Source organism: Passer montanus, unplaced genomic scaffold, assembly GCF_014805655.1.
Source record: "Passer montanus isolate IOZ18808 unplaced genomic scaffold, ASM1480565v1 scaffold228, whole genome shotgun sequence".
Classification (NCBI taxonomy): domain Eukaryota; kingdom Metazoa; phylum Chordata; class Aves; order Passeriformes; family Passeridae; genus Passer; species Passer montanus.
Genome location: NW_024366904.1, coordinates 121127 through 142419, shown reverse-complemented (window position 1 = coordinate 142419; position 21293 = coordinate 121127). Strand labels below are relative to the sequence as shown.

Below are 21293 nucleotides of genomic sequence, written 5' to 3'. Positions count from 1 at the left end.
GGAAGGAAGCGACACCGGCCCGGGAAGCGCTCCCGGGGGGAAAGGGGGGCGGCCAGAGAAAGTGAAAGTGTAACAGTAATAACAGCAGCAATGGTAATGCAACAGAAATAACAGTAATGCAATAAATAGTAGTGTAATGGTAATAATAGTAATGTAATAGCAATGATGGAAATGGGAAGAGTAATGGTAATAATGGGATCGGGAAGTTCTGTGAGTAAGTTGGAGAGTTGCCCTGGAAATCGGTGTGTTAGTCCGGGGGGAAGGGAAGGGAAGGGAAGGGAAGGGAAGGGAAGGGAAGGGAAGGGAAGGGATTCAGTCCAGATGATGACCAGGATCCTGGGGACTTTGAGGGTCTTCTATCCCCCCTACAAATCAGCCTTTGGTCATCACTTCACACCCACCTCCGTGCTGATGCTGCCTTTTATTTGTTGTGTCGTAAAACAAGGATTTTGTCCCAGAAAAGTGCTGCCTTGCCTCAGGTGGGTGTACTGTATAATGGAAAAAAATCTGCATTCTTAGAGGGTGCCACTGGAGCACAAAGGGTCACAACAACGAAAGCACACAGGGAAAAAGCTGGGCCTGCTCAGCCTGGAGGTGACTGAGATGGGATCTTATTAGTGCATATAAATATCTCCGAGGCAGGTGCTAGGAGGATGCTCTTGATGCTCCATTTGACTACTCTGAGGTGTTTCTGTCATCAGGTGTGTTCATTTTCCTTTCCCCAGAGAAATTTCAAGTAAAAAAACAGCAAGTGTCCACTGCTGAGCAAATGAAAGCTGCAGGCTCATGTTTACATACTGTAAATACACACTGCATTTCTGTCAGGATTTTGGTTTTGCCATAGTAGCTATCCCTAGGCTGAGAGTGGGAGACAAATCTTTAGGGCAGAGGCTCAAGTCAGCTTCTCCTCTTCATCTGTGCTTTGGGAAAGGCTCTCCAGGGGTGTAATCCCACCCTGCTGATGTGACACGTGTAATTAACCAGCATTTAAATTAACACGAGGCAGAGTCAGCTCGGGATCTTAGTGACTCCTTTTCAGACACTGACTTAATCCCTGCTGCTGAACAGAGAGGTAATGCTGGCAGCTGACACTGCCTCCTCTTTCTTCTTTTCCCAGCATCAGAAAATCCAGTGCAAGACTTCGGTGTTTGGCACTGGTACAGAACAGACCTGACAAGTCTCACACAAGGGAAACGCTGACCTGGCTCTCACCTGGATTTTACTTTCTCAGAAAGGGTGGGAGGACACCCAGAGAGAGGGCAGGGGCAGGTTGGAAAGCAGATAAATAAAGAGATCAGCATGCTCTTGGCATCTCAGGTCTCAGATTAATTTCATCCCTCTTGCTCCCAAAGCAAGTCTATCCTTCTCTACGACATGTGTCTAAAATTCCCAGAGGAACCTGCAGGAGAGAGCTCCCAAAACTGGTCAGTTTATTTAAACAAAATTGCAGCTGAAGCTGAACTTCAGCTGCAGCTGAACTTCCATAAGAAGTGGTCTGGCTGTGTTCCTTTCCTGGTTTCAGCAGGATTGTCATGTTGCCTAACACAGTTCAATTAGCCAAATCACTGACTGGTCCTGCCAAATCAGAATTTTCTTACACTGCCAGATGTGTTTATTGTTCTGCACTCAGGTATAAACTGGTTGCACCCTCAGATCAGGTTGTTTATAATACAACATAAGTATTAAAAAAAAAGGAAAAATAAGAAAAACATTTTTTTTTAAAAAGGTTTTATTATGCTACAAACATCTGCTTTGCAATTAACCAGTTTTGTTTTGGCGGGTTTTTGACACACTACTGTAGATATCTCAGCATAAAATTAGCTTTGGTTTTAATCCAGTATTTATGAGATGAATCTTCTTAATCTTCACAGTGACAGATGCAGAAAGAATTATTACTTAGAGCATGTCTCACTATCACTGTGCTTAGGAATGAGATGAATTCCTGTAAAGTTTGGTACTTAAAAACGTGTTCTGACATCTGAAAGAAGTGCAACACTATTTTTCATTATGGCACAAAGGACATCTTTAAATTTCAAGGGCAGTTAGGACTCAATGGTTATATTTCCTGCACAGGTACCATGCTATGATACACAAGTCTTCCTTTTTTAATTTTTTTTTAAATGAATTTATCTCTTAATAAAGTGTGGACATGGTTTCACAACCCAAACTAAAAAGAACTCATGCTCTGATGGACTGCATTCAATTTGGTTCTCTTCCAGATTTCTATTTTATTTCTCTATGTTATTTTGAGATGGAATCACAGAATCATAGGATGGTTTGGGTGGGAAAGGAACTTAAAGCCCACCCAGTGCCACCCCAGCCATGGCAGAGACACCTTCCCCTGTGCCAGGCTGCTCCAGCCCCAGTGTCCAGCCTGGCCTTGGGCACTGCCAGGGATCCAGGGGCAGCCCCAGCTGCTCTGGGCACCCTGTGCCAGCCCTGCCCACCCTGCCAGGGAACAATTCTTCCTAATAACTGGGTTAAATCTACCCTTTTTCAGCTTAAAGCCATTCCACATCTCAAATCCTGGGTCAGTTTTGAGCACATCACTCCAAGGAGGACATTGAGAGGCTGGAGCGGGGCCAGGGAAGGGAACAGGGCTGGGAAGGGGCTGAGCCTGGAGCAAAGGAGGCTCAGGGGGCCCTTGTGGCTCTGCACAGCTCCTGCCAGGAGGGGACAGCCGGGGGGTCGGGCTGTGCTCCCAGGAACAGGGACAGGAGCAGAGGGAACGGCCTCAGGCTGGGCCAGGGGAGCTTTAGAATATTAAGTTTAAAAAACTCTTCATTGAAAGGATTATCAAGCACTGGAACAGGCTGCTCGGGGGAAGGAATCATTTTGTCAAAAGTGAAATTCTTAATGCTCAAGTGACTTGAGCATGGAAAATGTGACAAATCGAAAAAATAATCACAGCATCACACATTCAGTAACTTCAATAAGCAGCAGAGGAATGCCAGAAAAATGTATGAGAAAATTTGATTCTAATATGAGAGAATTTTTTTTTTGCTGTACAAAGAACAGCTTTTAGAGATCTTAGCCTGAGGAAAAGCACCTTGAGGAATATGCTTTGAAAAAACCCCATAATGTGTTCCTTAAATGATGAATGCCAGTGGAGAAACATTTTCATTTGCCTAAATGACCTGCAGAAGGGAGGGAACTTCCTGCCCATGAACTTTTCACTGTCTGCCAACCCAAGGATCATCTCAACAGTGAACATGGTGGCATGTTAATTGACACATTATGTAACAGCCTTTTGAGCAGCATTTTCAATTTATTTTTGTATCTCATGTTTTCTATGGTGGCACATGGTATCCAAAAATTAATTTACTAAGAAAGCACTGGGTTCCAGGCTAAGGCAGAGCCTATTGGAAATCAATGCTATTCCTTTAAGAAGCTTTGGGTCAGGTCCTTCTTTTGCATGCAGCACAGAAAATAATTTGTGGTATGTTTGCTCTGAGTGCTATAACTGAGTTGTGTTTAGCAGCTTTTTTAATAGTGAAATTTGCTTTCCATAAATTCCAGCTCAGCGGAGAGTATTTGTAGGAGACAGAAGTTTTTATGGGATCTAGGATAAACACTTATTTTCAAACAAATTAAGGCTGCTCTCGTAGATGGTGTCAGCAAATGCCCTACTCCCCTCATATCTGAGATTATATAGTTGAAGAACAGCAGGACAGTAAAATAATGTGTATAATTTTGGGCCACGTAAATTATGGGAGGGTTGCAGCAGTCCCTTTGCTAACCAAAATTCTCCCATCACATTCTCACTATCCCTTTGATTGCTCATAAGTGGCATGTGAACAAACAGCATTTGTTTGGCGTTACAAAGCGAGCAGCAGAAATTTCATTTTGCTCCTATGTATTCATACCTTCTTCCTAGAAATGTCTCCCTGTGGTTTTTCTCTCAAGGCAAGAAGAGACTCTCCTTGTAACATCCTGCAAGCCTCACCACTTGGAAAAAAAAAATTTTGAAAAAAAAATGTAAAAGAAAAACACGAAATACAAAAATCAAGAAAAGAAAGAAAAAAGACTGAGTGTGAGGCTCTGCTACGGTCTTCAAATGAAGAGCTTTTTTGGGCTAATGATGAGCTTTGCAATGGTGTTAAGTAATGAAGTACTAACTAATATAAAATGAAGGGTTTTTTTATTTTCTCTCACATAGTATGGGTTTTTCAGGGAAATAGATCTTATTCTAATACCTTACACTTTTAACACTTCTTTGAAATTAATGTAGAGTATAGTTACTATCATGCAAAAGCTGATTTTTGTTGTTATTCCTAATTGATTACTTTACAGTGAAACACGCGTCATATTCTGTTCCTTTGCTAAAAAGCTAAAAAGAACTGTTAAGAGTGTTAAAACTCTCTTTTTGAAGTCCACCTGAATAAAAAAGGTGTGTCTTCACATTTGAAATTACAATTGTTGTAAACTTAGCTATCTGATTAAAGCAGCACGTGGCACAAAATTTCTATTAATATGATTTTTTTTTTTTTGGGGAGGGGGGATATTTTGTTTCTTTCTCCTGTTTCCCCATTTGCTACCCAGTAAATAACTGACTGACTACTAGCATAATCTATGCTATAACCCATTCCCTTTAATGCCATGGACATTTTTTGGTGTTTTGTGTTTTGCTAATTATAACAGCAGCAGTGTTGTGTCTTGTGTTGATTTAAAATAAATTATAACATAGTTTCAAAGTTAAAACTGAGAGGTGCATTTGACTCTGATATAAAAAAATGCTCATAGTGGTTCAGCTGCAGAGGATTTTCCAGGCCTAGGGATGTGACGAGTGATTTGTATGGTAATTTTTTTTTTTTAATCAGTGAGATGGAAGATCAACAAAGGCCAATGGGCGCAGCTTCAAAATTCATACAGAGCCTGTCTCTTGAAGAGGACTTTTCCAAAACATGGGAATTACTTCCTTATGGATTTACTTTTCTTTTCTTAAACAAGTGCCTAAAGTCATGAAAAAGTATCTTCATTTGCTGCCAGGCCTTTACCTAGGTTGTTTTTCTGCCCAGAACGTGACACAGCACAACGTGATTTTACTATGATTTTTTTTTTTTTTTAAACACAGATAAGCTCTGATTTTCTGTGTGAAACCTTTTGCTACCAAAAAAATGTGTAGAGCTGTAGATTATCCTTGCCTAAACATGTCAAGAACTTCATATGACAGCAGTAAAAATCAATGGTGGAGTGTTGTGTGGATCTCTGATTGAGGCTGATCTCAAACCCTGTTCAGAGCTAAGCTTCTAATAATTTTTTTTTACTGCAGAGACACAAATGATGGGCTAACTCCTGGCTGGGGTGTTGCTGTAATTATGATCCCACAGCAGAAAATCAGTAAGAGACAATGATATGAAGTGTCTCATCATATTTTATCAACTGGTCTGAGATCTACATAAAATAAACAGCCAGGAAGGATGGCAACTTTATTGCAGCAGCATGTCCAATTAAAGCAATCCTATTGTAACTTGTGCACAGGTGCTATAAAATATGACCTCTTCATTTTATTCCTAATCAATGCAGCTACATCATCCCCTCTATTCCTTCTGTCTGATTTAATTTCAGGGTATTTCACTCAGTACTTCACTGAAGATTCAACACTTTCCTGGAGAGGTTACACTGTGTGGAATACTGGGTTGAAAACAGCTAAAAGGAGGGAAGATTCCACAATATTCACCTTTTTCTCTCAGCACTTTCTCTGTCAGTGAATGAATCCTCAAACACAGATTCACCTACTGGTGTAAGCTGAAAATTCTATATTCTACACATCTCTACTGTCCAAATGAAAACATATCCAGTTAAGTACCTTTTTCCTTCTTCTTTTCTTTTTCTCCTCTTGTTTTATTTTGGTTTCCAGTTCTGCAGGAGACATCATCTGCCTCCCTCTGGGTTCTCCATTGCCATCTTGTTTTATTCTGTCACTGTGGAATGTCACCACAGTGTGTCTTGTCAGGCTGACAACTGGGCAAACCCTTAAAACTCATTTCCCCCCTCTTTCACTGGTTTCTTTGTCTACCTAGATCTTGTCATACAACATCTCTAAACCACTTTCTATGGGTTTTCATCACTTATTTATTTATAAATAGATTTATTGACTAAATACTTATGCATCTAAGATTATTGTCTGCAAGAATCAGCTCATTAGAAAGACACTCTGCTGATTTGTTTCTGTTGGAGACAGCTATTTTCAGTATTTCAGAAACTAATGGGACACAAAACAGGCAGTCAGTTGGCACCCGCAGCGTTTACTATATATATATTCACCTGATTTTCTGTGTTTTTTTCTTTTACTTCCACTGTTGTTTCATACTCTAGAAAAGAAAAAGGGCCCTGCACACTCTGCTGATTTGTTTCTGTTGGAGACAGCTATTTTCAGTATTTCAGAAACTAATGGGACACAAAACAGGCAGTCAGTTGGCACCCGCAGCGTTTACTATATATATTCACCTGATTTTATGTGTTTTTTTATTTTACTTCCACTGTTGTTTCATACTCTAGAAAAGAAAAAGGGCCCTGCTGTCTGGCAGCCTGTAGCTTCAAGGGAAGCTCTTGTTCATGAAGCATTATCTGAAATGTGACTGCATGCTGCCCAGGCATCGAAATAATACAGCAGATACTCAACAAAACTGATTTTTGACAACACCTGCAGAGGCTTTTTTCAGCTACATTTCAACCTTTTGTGTCAGTGTTGTGTGATCCACGTATTTATTTCTTTGGTGAGATAAAGATACTGAGACATTTGTTCTGAACAATGTAAAAAGATACCTAAGTAGGCAAAAATATTCACTGAAACTCTGGGTTAGTACTGCCATGCAAAGGACGAGGTAACTTTTATCTGAGAAGTACAAACAGAAAGTGTTAGAAGAAAATGCAGAACTCATATTTTGGCTTCACTGGGGCTGTGTAGACAAGGAATTTGGTGAGTCAGACAACATGGAAAACGGAGCCCCATCATGGCTTCCTTGTAAAAAAATTATTTTCTTTTCCTAATTTAAAGTGCTGTATTAGTAATAATTTATTTATTTTAACTGGAGAACAAAATTAAACTGACATTATTGAGATATAGCATTTGGGGTCTCTTTACAAGTTTTTCTTTACATTCCTTCAGGGAAGTCCAGTTTAAATGCTGTGATGCCCCTTTGGTTTGAGCTAAGTGGAATCTTGTTAGGAGGCAAAACTGAGGCTCAAAAATGGTGTGTAATTATCTGTTCGAGGACTTGGTGTATGTCAGAACAATAATTAGGATTCAAACTTCATATCTATATCTATCTATATATATATAATTAAATCAGTACAGGTCTAATTCTTTTAAAATGTGCCTAGGATTCTTCAGACAGACAGTATAAATCCATCAAGGAATCACATTTTTCAGTTGTAATATGTAATTTTAATTGGCAGATCTTCAGTCTAATGAGCTTCCAAATGTTCCTTTAATTTGCTGAATTTTTCATATAACCATGTGAAGTTTTCAGCACCTTAAATCTTGGGTTTAATCACAACCATGGTGAGCTAGCATGGGTGCAGAATGACATCAGGCTTGCAGACATTTTCCTTGGCTGTAAATTGTCTGAAAAACTGGTCAAATAAATAATTGGAATAACATTTTTCTCACTGTTTTTGTATGTCTGATTACTTTCAGCAGATGAAATCGTGTGCCCATGAAATCTATAATGGTTTGTAATTGCTACATTCATTATTTTCAGTAGTACTCTTCTAACATTTGCCTAATAGTTTTGGAGGAGTGGGGAAGTTTGCAGAATTTTATTGAATTATACTAGAAATACTGTATGTTACTGAATACAGACAAAATCTTTCTTAATTATATTTATGTTTAATTCTGGAGACAGGTGGGGAGTTTATAAAGAAGGTAATTATACATTTAAATAGGAATAAGTGCAAGATTAAAATAATTTTATCTGTTTGTGCTTCAATTCTTATTCTAGTGTTCGCCACCCCTTAAGTTCTGAATCCCAAATACCACATAGGTGGTTCTGGTATATTTTAGCCCAGCTCTCTTGCACTCCATGACTTTTTCCTAGCAGCTGTTTTGGAAGTAAATTTGACAGTGTTCTACCCACTGCAAAGTTACTTGAAATGTATTTTTTTGTAATTTAAAAATAAAAAAATGCCATGAGGAGGTGCTGAGGCCTGGTTTCCATTCCTTGTTTAGGATCTCAGTAGAAGATATGGGAGGCAGGTTCCAGTTCTTAGTTGAGAAGTGTAAACGACAGAAATTAATAAATCCAAAAAATTCAGGTACTGCAGTGAGCTGAGGTAGGACAATCTTCTATTTGTCATATTTTTACAGCAAGTTAGAGAAAAGTAATTACGTTCTCCTCAGCAAGGTAGCTATTAAAAAGCAGGAGAAACTGCTATTCTTCAAAATTATCACTGCAAGGCATTACAAAATCAGTATAAAGATGAGGAAGCACTTAATCACTTTGGGGTTACTACAAGAAGCAACTGCAAGGCACCACAATTTCCCTAACAAGGTACTTGCAGCTCTGGTTTTAAAGCAATAGAATAAATAATTTCTGTTGACCAAGAGAGTCATTATCTGTCAGGCCACTTCAATACAGATTTACTCAGTCAGTGCAGACCAGTTTTTCTTTAAGCAATGCTGGAAAATTTAATACTTAACCTCATCTTCTCCCAGGTACAGAAGGACAAGGCTGCCAAGAAGGCATTTGCAGCTCAAGAATTAGGCAAGATTTTAAATTAGGAACTCTGTGTGTAAAACACCAGAACAGGTGGAGCTTCCAGATCTTGGGGGGATCAACTTCAAAATGTTAGGAGCCTGTCTAAATACAGCACACACTAATTAAACCATAGACTAAAGCATCTGATCCGAATTTTGTGTGGTGCTAAGAGCAGAAAGGAAGAGTTGTTTGGAGCTTGTCTGGCTCTGCCTCTGTGTTTCACTCCCTTCTGTCATTCTGAGGAATTTCACTCCTCATTTTAATCACTTCCCTGATTGCAGTCAAGCAATCGCACTACACCCCCTAAAATTACCCAAGGGGAGTCGTCGGGATGCAAAATCACTCCCGAGCTCTTGCGAGGTTATCGCTGCAACTTTTCCTTCTGTCCCAAATTCACCGGGCAATTAAATGCAGGAAATGTTCCTTATTTGGCAGAATAGCGGCACCCTGTGGCTCCTGCTCGACTTTGCTTTGGAATATTTAAAATCTCTCCAATTTCCTCTGGTGCATGCTGGTTCTTTATTATAACACAAGCTAGAAGTTATTTTAGCCCATGAAAGGCAGATTTCTTTTTAGAGACCTTGATGCTCTGCGTATCAGAGAAAGTGCATTGGGGGCAAAAATATGATTCTATCTTCAAAATGCTATTAAAACTAAATTTTGTGTGTATTTATTTTAATTATTCACAGAACGCCACCACACTGTCTCTGAGGTATTTACAGGCAATTATACATCTTACAGTATGGAATGAAATTAGTCAAACTGACCTGGACCTCAAGCAGTGCCTTGGACAGGGCTTTGTGAACCTGATCCCCTGATGCTTAGAAACCTAACATGTATTCTTATTGTTCATTTCTCAAGTAAGAAGCCTGCTGCTAATTTCTACAGGCCCTGTGTTCTGCTGGTGCAAAGGACTCTCAAAAACGAGGCAGTGAACTGACCACCTTCCATATTCAGACTTCCTGTGACAACTTTGAGTGTCACTGTCCCTCACAGCACCTTCAAAAAATCCTGCCACACCTGTCAAAAAAAGTGAGGCAGTGACACAAAATAAGCCACAAAATAAGTTTGCACTCGTATTTCTCTATGGTTTAATTTATTCTTTGTTAACCTGATATCACTACCATTTGTTCCACAGCCTATGTGATGGTATTTATTTAATAATAAATCTCTGCAGAGGTTAGTGCTCTGCTTGGAAAGAAGTGAAAATCTTTGTGCTTCTGTTTTTTGCTGGCCACCAAACTTTCAGCACTCAGCAGGGCTCAGCAGAAGTCCCGGGTGATGGGTTTTGCCCCAGCAGCACAGACATGTGCCTTGGCCATGCCATAAAAGCAATAATCAGCGTTTCTAGAAGAGTAAATTACAACCACAACACACAGAGAAGTATAAAGGATTTCTACTGCATTTTGGGTGGAATTTCAGTTGTGTAAAGGTCAATACAAGGCTTTACTAAGGTCACATTGCACAAGCTTGTGAATCTCCTCTATCTGCAGGTTGTTATGTAACTTACACATGCTTGTTTCATGTGCCCCATCCTGATTTTGCACCTGTATTTCAGGGTTTTTCTCAGACACTGAAGCAGCAGCTGAACAGCCCCTGCTAGCTGGCATTTTTTCTCAGATACACTGAAATGAGAATCACAACTCCAGAACAGGAATTGCCCCTCTGCTTGGGGCTGGGGTGGAGGCAACACTACTAAGGCAAGAAATCCCAGAGCAACCTGACAACAAATATAAGAAAACAAAGAGGAAGAATGCAGAGAGAGTGGCTGGTGGGTGTACAACTGTGTAAGGGAGAAGAAAGAAAATCCTTTTATTTTTCTTTTCTGACTCTGATTTTCTTTTTTGAATCTGAAGTAATCAGATTATCCCCTCTATGCAGAAAAATGAGAGCAAAACAGTGAAGATACCTGACTTGCTTTAAAATTACTGCACTGGATCTGCAGCAGGTGAGATACAACATTGCAGAGCTCAGTGGGTAATTTGCCCTAATGACAAGTTAATTGGCATGTTTAAATACTAACAGCTGCTGATTTTGTTACCAGTTTTTACTCACTGTTCATATTTTCAATAATCAATGATGCCAATAATACCTTTCAGGTTTCAGCTGTGGGATGTTCCATCAAAGCTTAGGAAACAGCTCCATGGCAGGAAATTTACTGAGGAGATCCTGAAAAATAAATTTATTTCTCCTGAATTTTCAAGTGGGGTTGTGAAAGAAAGGCATGATCTTTAAATAAACAAATGAACATTAGGTTCCCTAAGTTCATTTGCAACCATTTAGTTGTGAAAGAAAGGCATGATCTTTAAATAAACATCAGGTTCCCTAAGTTCATTTGCAACCATTTCTCCATTTAAGGTTTTAATGCAGAACAGAAATAATGATTTTGACACATTAGAAGAAAGCACACTGAAATCTCAAAACTCAAATCTGTATGACATTTCAGTGACTGTGCTCCATCCTGTCTGTAGATAATGTTGGATGGATCATTAGCAGTTCAAAACTCTCTATATTTAGGTCCTCTGAATGTACACCAAAAGTCTGAAAAGGGTGTAGAAGATGATTTTTAGGTCAAATCTGCTTGCATTTAATGTCAAATGTACAAAGGTGATAATGAAATAACAATCAAAAATAATTCCACATATTCAAAATACAGTACATAGTGTGTGTGTGTGTGTATATATATGTTTTTCTCAAAATTAATAACAATCAAAAATAATTCCACATATTCAAAATACAGTACATAGTGTGTGTGTATATATATATGTTTTTCTCAAAATTCAAAGTTACAATTCACATTAAAATAGATTTTATCATTAGCAAGCATGTAAAGTTTCCTGTGCAACATACAAGGGGTAACTGGTAGACAGTTACTAGGCTAGGTTATTGCAAAAATTACTGGAAACTTAAATGAACATTCTTACACTGTCTAACACATAACTTCTTCGGGGGGGGGTAGAAAAAGGAAAGGAAAATTAATTACAAACTGATTTTTATATGTAGAGGTATTTGTATTAATCTCATAAACCTAATAGCTGCTTTGCAACCATCAATTATTTAGTAACAGAAAAACCTAACTTTAAATTTATTCTGATTTGCATGTTCTCTCTGAAAATTTCCTGATTAGTAAGACTGAAGAAGTGTTGCTTTATTCTTCCTTCATAGTCTGGGTTTTTTTGAACATGTTATTCCATGGAAAAAATACTGAGGTATGTAAAGTGCCACAACTTCACCAGTTTGGTTGTAAAAATACATACTGCTATTAGGAGTCATATGCATTATAATTGGAAGAAGCCTAATTCTAATCTGTGGAAAGTAGCTCACATTCAGGCCAGGACATTCAGTTTAAGGAAAGGTAATAATGAGAGACTGAACTTTCATCAGAACCTGAGGTCAGGTAAAGCACAGAAACTTTTTAGGTAAAATCACTTTTTATTTTTAGAAACTAAAAAAAAAAAATCCCTTTTTATCTCCTCCTTTCCTGAAGGAAAATAAAACTCCTTAAATTCTGTTAGCTTCGAAAATTCATGTCCTAAATTTGCAAAATGATTCCTCAGGAATGCTATTCAGTTCAAGTCTACATTTAATAAATAAATAAATAAATGTAAATAGCTGCTTAACATAATATAATGTTATCTATAGATATCTCTGCTTCACTACAACTGTGGTTATTATATCTATGTAACAAAAAATTAGTACCTAATAATATCTAATTAATGCATTTAACAATAGCAATATTCTGTCCATAGACTTTTACAGACAACAAAGACAAAAGCTGCAAAAGAATCCTTTTGCTGTAGATTTAAAAACAGTAAGAAATGTCTTTAAAAACAAGAACTCTTCCTCTTAAATGTATTTTTTTTTAACCTAGACTTCTCCATGAGACAGGAATGTCTGCTTTAGAGTGTATTTTGGAAGCCATACTCCTGCTTTTATCCAGAGCACTCTGAACTTGCACTGCAAACACAGAGCAGAGCAGTTTCAGCCTAAAATCTGACTGCCAGTGCCACACCTGGAGCTAAAAATCAACACAGAGGTGTACAGGTTGATGTTATTTCCTCTCCTAGATTTGTTCACTGCAGCGTTGGGGAGGAACTGGTATTTTCTACACAACAGTCTTGACTCCTTTCACCTGGAGAAACTATCCAAAATTCTCCCTTGCCTCTAAATGGTTTCCATGAATTTTGGTTGTTGTCTGTACTTTGATGCATTACAGCACCTGGAGTGGCTGCAGTCCTTCCTGAGACAGCATGAACTCACAAAAAAGTCCCATGCAAGTGGTCCCATTCTGTTTTATCTTTTCTGGTTGTGGATCTGTAAGGCACCACATCAGCTTCTGCATTCTTCAGATCCTTAGGTGTAAAAAGAATTAGTCATTTCTGCTTTATTATATGGGAAAAAGCAAAGGTGATAGCCTAGTTTCCAGAGTGATGTGAGCATAATACGTAATTGAAAAAAATACAGGGTGAAATAAATAAACGAACCCCTATGGATAATAAATAAAGTTATAAATTAATATTGACCTGTTGAGTCCAGACACACACTCTGTGCCTGATTTATTGCCCCCAAGAGCACAGTGATTTTGTTATCAACAATGCAGAGCTGTAAATAGAATTGCCTTATTGATTTTTCTCCCCTTAGGTACCAATGTGAACAGCAGCAGAGGACAGCTGTGCTAAGCACAGGCACATCTGGAATGCCTCAGAGTTCCAGCAGCACCTCCTCATTTCCTCTGCAATTCTATTTCCATGAGCTCTGAGATAAAGCAAAGCTGTGACAACCAATAACCTGCGGCACCTAATTGAACTTCAGGCTACTGAATTACAGTGGAAAGAATGTGGCAGTATTTCCTACTTCTGGTTTGTTAGCCTGGCAGGCATTTCTAGTCTTTCAGACTTTCAGCTCTGCCAGAAAATGTAGCTGCTAATACACACCAGTTGTGTTAAATTGGAAGAACATCCCCTTAAGTCTTTAAGCTGAATTCAAAATGCAAAAGAAGTAATCCCAAAGCCCAATTATCTTTTGAAAAAGTAAATAAGAAAGCACTAAGTCCTTGAGGAGGGTTGATTAAATCCTCCACCCTTTTAAATGCCAAAGATGTTATATTTGAACCGTGTAGCTAAACACATGAGGGAGCTCTGCAGCTGGCAGGGCAGCATTTGATGCCAGGTAGGTGTTATAGGGAATTGAGTGGTTTTTCTGTGGAAGGCTGGAACACCTTTATATTTCTTACTACAACTTTTATGGTCTGTAACTGTTCATGCCCTTTGGCCACCATGAGTTCACCGTCTTCAGACATCTCTTCAGGGAAGGTAACTGGTGAGGTCCAGTTCTGGATTTTTAAGTCTAGCAATTTAACTCCTGCTTTTTTGGCTTATTTATTTTTTAGACACCTGAAATACTGCAATTCTGAGAAAGAACCAGTTATGATGTCAGACATGCAAACTGTCATAAAGTCATCAAGAGGCAGAGACAGTTTCTGCCAGCATGTGGCAAAACACTGCCCAGGAGGCACAGGAGGGTTTTCCGCATTAAATGAGGTGGAAAAGGTTGGCTTTAAGTCTTACCATGAGCACTGTGCTTTATAACTTGGCAAGAGTTTGATCTTTGGCAAGAACTATTTGTCTCTCTTTAGTCTGTACAAAACTGCCAGCTATATGGGAACAGCAAAATTCCACAAATATGGACTTTGGTTAGAAAATTAGACTGCAGTCTGCTCCCTCAGCTGCAGAAGTTTAGCAAAATTACACTGCTAGGTAGTAAGTGCAATTTCTCTCAATTCCAAAAATTATTCTGCATTTTCTGCCAGCTGTGGAATTGAAGCTAGTGAAAAGCTGCTGTTCTGCAATGGTCAATGCTGACTGTAGTACTATACACCTAGTTTTTTAGGTAAGAACTGGCAATACTTATGTACTACTTTCACACATTAGAACTAAGTTTAGATTGGTTTAAAAAGAACGCTTTAGCTGATGGGATGTTTTGTGAATAAAACCACCCTGTACTGATGCATTTGTCATGAAGGAAGGAATAAAGGAAGAAGAAGAAGAAAATAAGAAGGAAGAAAGAAGAAGAAAAGGCTGTGGTTCCTGCTGCTGCTGCTCAGGACATTGGACTCCTTGCCAGGGAACAACTGCAGCTGGTGCTGCTGCTGTTCCTGCCCAGAATCTGTGACTCCACGCCAGGGACTCCATGCCAGACAGCAGCTGTTGCAGCTGTAGCTTTTGCTCCATGCCACAAAGTTTTCTAGCACAGATTTTCATGCTTAGAACTCACTGCCTTCGAAACTGATGTATTCATGCAATAAACAACTTTACAGCAACCCACAATTGCTCTTGCTAAAGACCCCAGAACAAAGGACAGCCTTGAGAGAAAGTAACAAAGACGTAGCACCACACACACATCCCATGCCTGTCTATAGGAGCTGAGAGCAATTTTAGTGTCGTTGCTAATACTTGAAAATGCACAGAAAAAAAATATATTCCATTCCTTTTTAGATGTCCCTGCTGAGGCATCGATGGCTGCCTTGCTGTGCCCAAGGCCAGCTTGGCAGGGATGTAGCAGGGCCTTAAGGTGATCCTACATGGACACCTGCCTGGCCCTCCAGAGGGGTTCATCCTGCAGGCGAGGGCACCCCCATCTTGCAGCAAACGAAGCAGCGCTGCACACACCACAGCAGCCCCTCAGCAGCACCCTCGCGCCTGCCTGCCCACTCCACTGCTCCACAAAGGGCCACCCATGGCCCACTGACACAGCACGTTTTTTCCCCACTGCCTCCACAAGACAAGGGAGTTTCTGGGGCAGAGAGAGTGGCACCTGACTTTTGTGCCAGACTGAGGTAGGTGGCCTTTTAAACAAAAGTCTGCAGGCCTTGAGGGTATTCAGATAATGCAAGGGGAATGCCCACCAGGCAAGTGGATGCAGGGTTGCCCACAGCAGCCATCAACAAATACAGATGGTCTTGTTCTACTGCACTGACCCACGTGTTGTTCCAGGCCTCTGAGAACTGGACAACAGGCATTACGGCCCACACGTCTTGACCACATCTCAAGGGATGGGAAGAGAGACAAAACAAAATGCTAACAGAAAAACAATCTAAAATTCATGAGAAGAACTACTTGGGAACTCAGCAGCAGCCATCAACAAATACAGATGGTCTTGTTCTACTGCACTGACCCACGTGTTGTTCCAGGCCTCTGAGAACTGGACAACAGGCATTACGGCCCACGCATGTCTTGGCCACATCTCAAGGGATGGGAAGAGAGACAAAACAAAACGCTAACAGAAACACAATCTAAAATTCATGAGAAGAACTAATTGGGAATTCAATGTTTGGATTAACAAGGGACACTGCTTTCCCGCTTCCTTGGCATTGGCAACTCCGGAAGGAAAGTTCTGGACCATGCCTCGTTTGATCTGAAGTCTGGGATAATGCCTTAGGCACTGTCTTCTCCCTCGATGGAATACAAGGCCTCACCCATTCTTGGCAGACCCATTTCAACCCAGACCACTTGGATAAACAAGCATACCCACGCCCCCACCTCACCACATCACATCGACCTACAGACTTTCCAGTTTTCCAGGTCCTTCACTAGAACTGGCGGACGCTCCCTTAACTCTAGCTGCTTCTTCTTGTTTTTCAAGTGCCTTCATCTTTGAGATCGCTAGGGACCAAGACTTTTAAGGAAAAAGTGGCCAACAAATAACCCTTAAAATACCCATTTTTTCACCCAAATTCACACTGGGCCCTACACAACTCCTTTTCATTTTGGTAGCACAGGAGCTCCCAGGCGTTGCGCATTCCCCTACAATTTTAACTAACTGGTGCAGCAAGAGGAAGGGACTCTGGTTCCGGCTTCTGGTTCTCAGGCCAGTCACATCCAGTTCCCATGGGTTATGGGAACCTCAAGGACAGGTATGGGAACTGGAAGTCTGAAGGGGATAGGCAGCGCCGCAGGGGCAAGGGAAGGAGACATGGGATGGATTACAACAGCAAGAGGAGGGACAAAACACTGACATTGTTATGGGAAGGGCTGAAGGAGGAGACAGCATGAAGGTGAAGGACACAATGGGTGGGGGTGTCAGGGGACAGGAAGGGCTTGGATGAGTGGGATAGGGTAGATAGGGATTTTGGGAAGAAGAAGCACAAATGCAGGGCCATGCCATGCGAGCACCGCCATCTTGTGGCATTCAGGAGCCATCTTGGGGATTAGGGAATAAACCACTGCGGGGAACACTTTGGGGACTATTAACAGGGAAACAGGGAACACACTGCAGGTTCAGGCAACAGTCCCTGACAGCTGGCAACTTGCTGCCAGAGCAAGGGTGCCCGGCAGGCAGAAGAGAGACAGGGAAGTCGGGAGCTGCCCCGTGCTCTTTGCAGTCTGCTCCCAACGGATTCGCCCAGTGTAGTGGATAGGGTTCTAGGATCATGGGATGGGGAAAGAAGGACATGGGAATTAACTAAGGACAACTAAGCTGGCTCTTTCTCCATTTTCCCATGATCTTGCACTGCTAATTGACTAAATATGAACAACACAAAAAATTTTGCTGATGTAGAGTCTCCGCGGTTCGTCATACCAGTTAATTTTCAACTAACAGTGCCCCAAAATGGGATGGTCTGCACATCCTGAGAAGATGCACCAGAAAATGGAAAAACAGCCAAGGAATAAAACACTTTAACAAATGCCTTGAAAACTTCTTGCTACCTCCCACATGGGAACCCACAACTTTGACACAAATCTCGCTCCAATCTACTCACACTCACACACCCATCCCATCAGCACTGCACCAATCCACACTCCCCTGCACTAAAATCCAAACAAAAAAGAAAATGGCCCAGGGACCACTCTGCTCTGTCAGGGTGCAATGTGCAGCTCACTACGTAGCCTGGTGTTTCATGCTTCCTGTTCCTAGGAGTAGTGAACCTGCACCCACCCCAAAACATTCTCCACTCTCACTCCCTGCAACTAAAAGCTGCACGAGAGCTCCTCTCTCCACAAGTCATTCTCCTGAGTTTCAAACAGTTGCCACTTTGACCCTAGGAGCACCACCAACCAAAAACTGCTCTGCTCACACAGGTGACATGCATGTTCCAAAAGGTTCAATTCCCAAGAAATCCTGGCAACAGCCTCTCCCTTCAGGTCCCAAGGGGCCGCATGTTGGCCACCAGCTGATGTGCTGCTGGAATCTGCCCACCAGCTCACGGCAACGTACCAAGAGTGGCCACTCTCTGACCAACACTGCTCTCAGCAGCTGTACAGCACAGCTTGCTCTCAACAGCATGCTGCTGTCTTGAAGTGCTGAGGACAGAGGCACTAAAGAGTAAGGGACCAGGTCCCAAGGGGCCGCATGTTGGCCACCAGCTGATGTGCTGCTGGAATCTGCTCACCAGCTCACGGCAACGTACCAAGAGTGGCCACTCTCTGACCAACACTGCTCTCAGCAGCTGTACAGCACAGCTTGCTCTCTATACAGCATGCTGCTATCTTCAAGTGCTGAGGACAGAGGCACTGAAGAGTAAGGGATTTTAGCTTGATTTTGAAGGGGATTTCTTCTCAGGAAGGGTCAGCTATGAAACACAAAGAACATGAATGTGCACGGGTTTATATACAGAACAGCCTCAGGGCCAAGTACAACTCTTGAAGCAGTAGGGAGAAAATGGAGGAGGAACACAAGACACGGTTTACAGTACTCAAGTCAATGGGGAGTCACAAGGAAGGGGAACAGTTTAAACATACCACCAACACATACAAGACCAGAGGAACATCTACAACATCCCATAAACCCCATCCCAATCCCAGGGATCCCAGTGACCCAGAGAACCTCCATGGGTGAGTGACCCCATAAATCCCATCCCAATCCCAGTGATCCCAGTGACCCTCCATAGGTGAGTGACCCCAAAAATCTCATAAATCCCATCCCAATCCCATTAATCCCAGTAACCCTTCATGGGAATGACCCCATAAATCCCATCCCAATCCCAGGGATCCCAGTGACCCAGAGACCATCGATGGGTGAGTGACCCCATAAATCCCTTAAATCCCTTAAATCCCATCCCAATCCCAGTGATCCTCCATGGGTGAGTGACCCCAAAAATCCCATAAATCCCATCCCAATCCCATTAATCCCAGTAACAGGCAGGAATAGCCTCACTGGCTCCACTGGGCACCTCACGATCAGCACTGCAGCACTTCCCAGGACAAGCAAACGGGGGAATGGCTGGTGAGCACCAAGTGCTGCCAGCAAGATGTGGCTCAGCTGGGCCCTTCTGCTCACACCTTCCTCACCAACCCAGTTTTCCCATTTCCACCTCCTCCATGGAGCACACCACAACAGCCTCAGCACAAAAGGCATCAGGGCCGGAGCTGCTACTGCCCTTCTGACTGATGCCAGACCACCCGCAACAAAAACATCCAAGCTCTTGGACAGGCAGATCCCCATGCTCAGCACTGCCCAAACCAATGCCTCATTCTGCTGGTAACACCGCCCACAGAAAATGCAAGCATGCAGAGCCTGGCTCTGACTGCAGCTCCCATGCAACCAGCCATCACAATCTGCTGGCCACACCATGCTATGCAAACAGCTCTCATTGCCCACTACCTCCACATATATCATGCAGGTCCTCTTCTGCTCTGGCCAGGCCTGCAACCACGGCCCAGGCTGTTGCTCCACACAAAAGGACCTGCAGGCACTCAGAAATGAAGAATAAGTGCCATGGTCTTTGCCACTTCACCCCTGCCACTGCCATGAGCACACACAGAGCGGCCAGGAACCACTGCTTCTCAACAGGAGCTCGTATCGCTTTCACTGTCATTGCTAATATTTGAAGAACTGCGTGAAAAAACTGATATTCCATTCCTTTGTACACCTACACTCACACTATGGTTGCACCAAATATTTACTCCCCCCTTCAATCTCCCTTATCTACAGACAGGTCAGGGCAGACCCATCTTGCAGCAAACGAAGCAGCGCTGCACACACCACAGCAGCCCCTCAGCAGAACCCTCGCGCCTGCCTGCCCACCCCACCCCTCCACAATGGGCCACCCATGGCCCACTGGCACACCACAGCCCCAAACCCGCCTGCTGCCTCTGCCTCCCTCACAACACACAGCTGCACCCAGCCACAACACAACTCACCAGGCACCAGGTGTGGACACACAACTTGCTCCTCAGGGCTCTGCACCCACAAATATCCACATCCACCTCTCTGCTCTTGAGACGTCACACACACTAGGGACACACAGAAAATAACCCAGCCAAGTGCCACACCTATGAGCTCCTGTGTAGGGCTAGGCAAGTGTCCATGCAGGATCACCTCAAGGCTCTCCACTGTCCCTCCTTGTTCTCTCTGCAGCATGATGGTATTGTGAACCGCCAAGAATACAGAATAAAACACTTTAACAAATGCCTTGAAAACATCTTCCTACCTCCCACATGGGAACCCGCAACTTGGGACACAAATCTCCCTTCAATCTACTCACACTCACGCATCCATCCCATCAGCACTGCACCAATCCACACTCCCCTGCACTAAAATACAAACACTAAACAAAATGGCCCAGGGACCACTCTGCTCCGTCAGGGTGCAATGGCCAGCTCACAACACAGCCTGGTGTTTCATGCTTCCTAACCCTGCGAGCAGTGAACCTGCACCCACTCCAAAACATTCACCACCCTCACTCCCAGCAACTAAAAACTGCACAAGAGCTCCTGTCTCCACAAGTCATCCTGCTGGGCATCAGAGTGTTGCCACTTTGGCCCCACGAGCACCACCAACCAAGAAGTGCTCTGCTCACACAGGGGACACACATGTTCCAAAAGGCTCAATTCCCAAGAAATCCTGGCAACAGCCTCTCCCTTCAGGTCTCAAGGGGGCACATGTTGGCCACCAGCTGATGTGGTGCTGGAATCTGCCCACCAGCTCACACAAATGTACCAACAATGGCCACACTCTGACCAACACTGCTCTCAGCAGCAGCAGAGCAGAGCTTGCTCTCTACAGTATGCTGCTATCTTCAAGTGCCCAGGACAGAGGTAATGATGAGAGAGGGATTTCAGTGGGATTTTGAAGGGGATTTCTTCTCAGGAAGGGTCAGGGATGAAACACAAAGAACATGCGTCTACAGAGGTTTATATACAAAACAATCTCAGGGGTGGGTACAACTCTTGAACCGGTACGGAAAAGATGGAGGAGGAACACAAGGCAGGGTTTACACTACTTAAGCCACAGGAAGGGGAACAGTTTAAACATAGCACCAACACACACAAGACCAGAGGCACATCTACAACATCCAAGAGTCAGGGAATGCCTGTGAGCACCAAGGGTTGCAAGCAAGATGTGCCTCAGCTGGGCCCTTCTGCTCACATCTTCCTCAACAATCCTGCGGGCAAACACACAGGCAAACACAGAGCCCAATGGTGCCCGAAATTGCTGTTCTGCCATCTCAGCCCTCCTTCTCCCAGCTGCTCTCTTCTTCCCTACCCTCGCAACACACAGCTGCATGGAGCACCACTGCAACTCACCAGGCACAAGGTGTGGACACACAACTTGCTCCTCAGGGCTCTGCACCCACACATATCCACATCCACC

At 42.6% G+C, this 21293-nt stretch overlaps 1 long non-coding RNA gene across 1 annotated transcript; it reads left to right on the top strand.

Moving 5' to 3' along the window:
* Window positions 1–8: 8 nt before the first annotated feature.
* LOC120502661 lies at window positions 9–5800 on the top strand. Its single transcript, XR_005627561.1, has 2 exons — window positions 9–93; window positions 5569–5800. It is a non-coding gene; the product is annotated as an uncharacterized LOC120502661 (long non-coding RNA).
* The last annotated feature ends 15493 nt before the right edge of the window (window positions 5801–21293 follow it).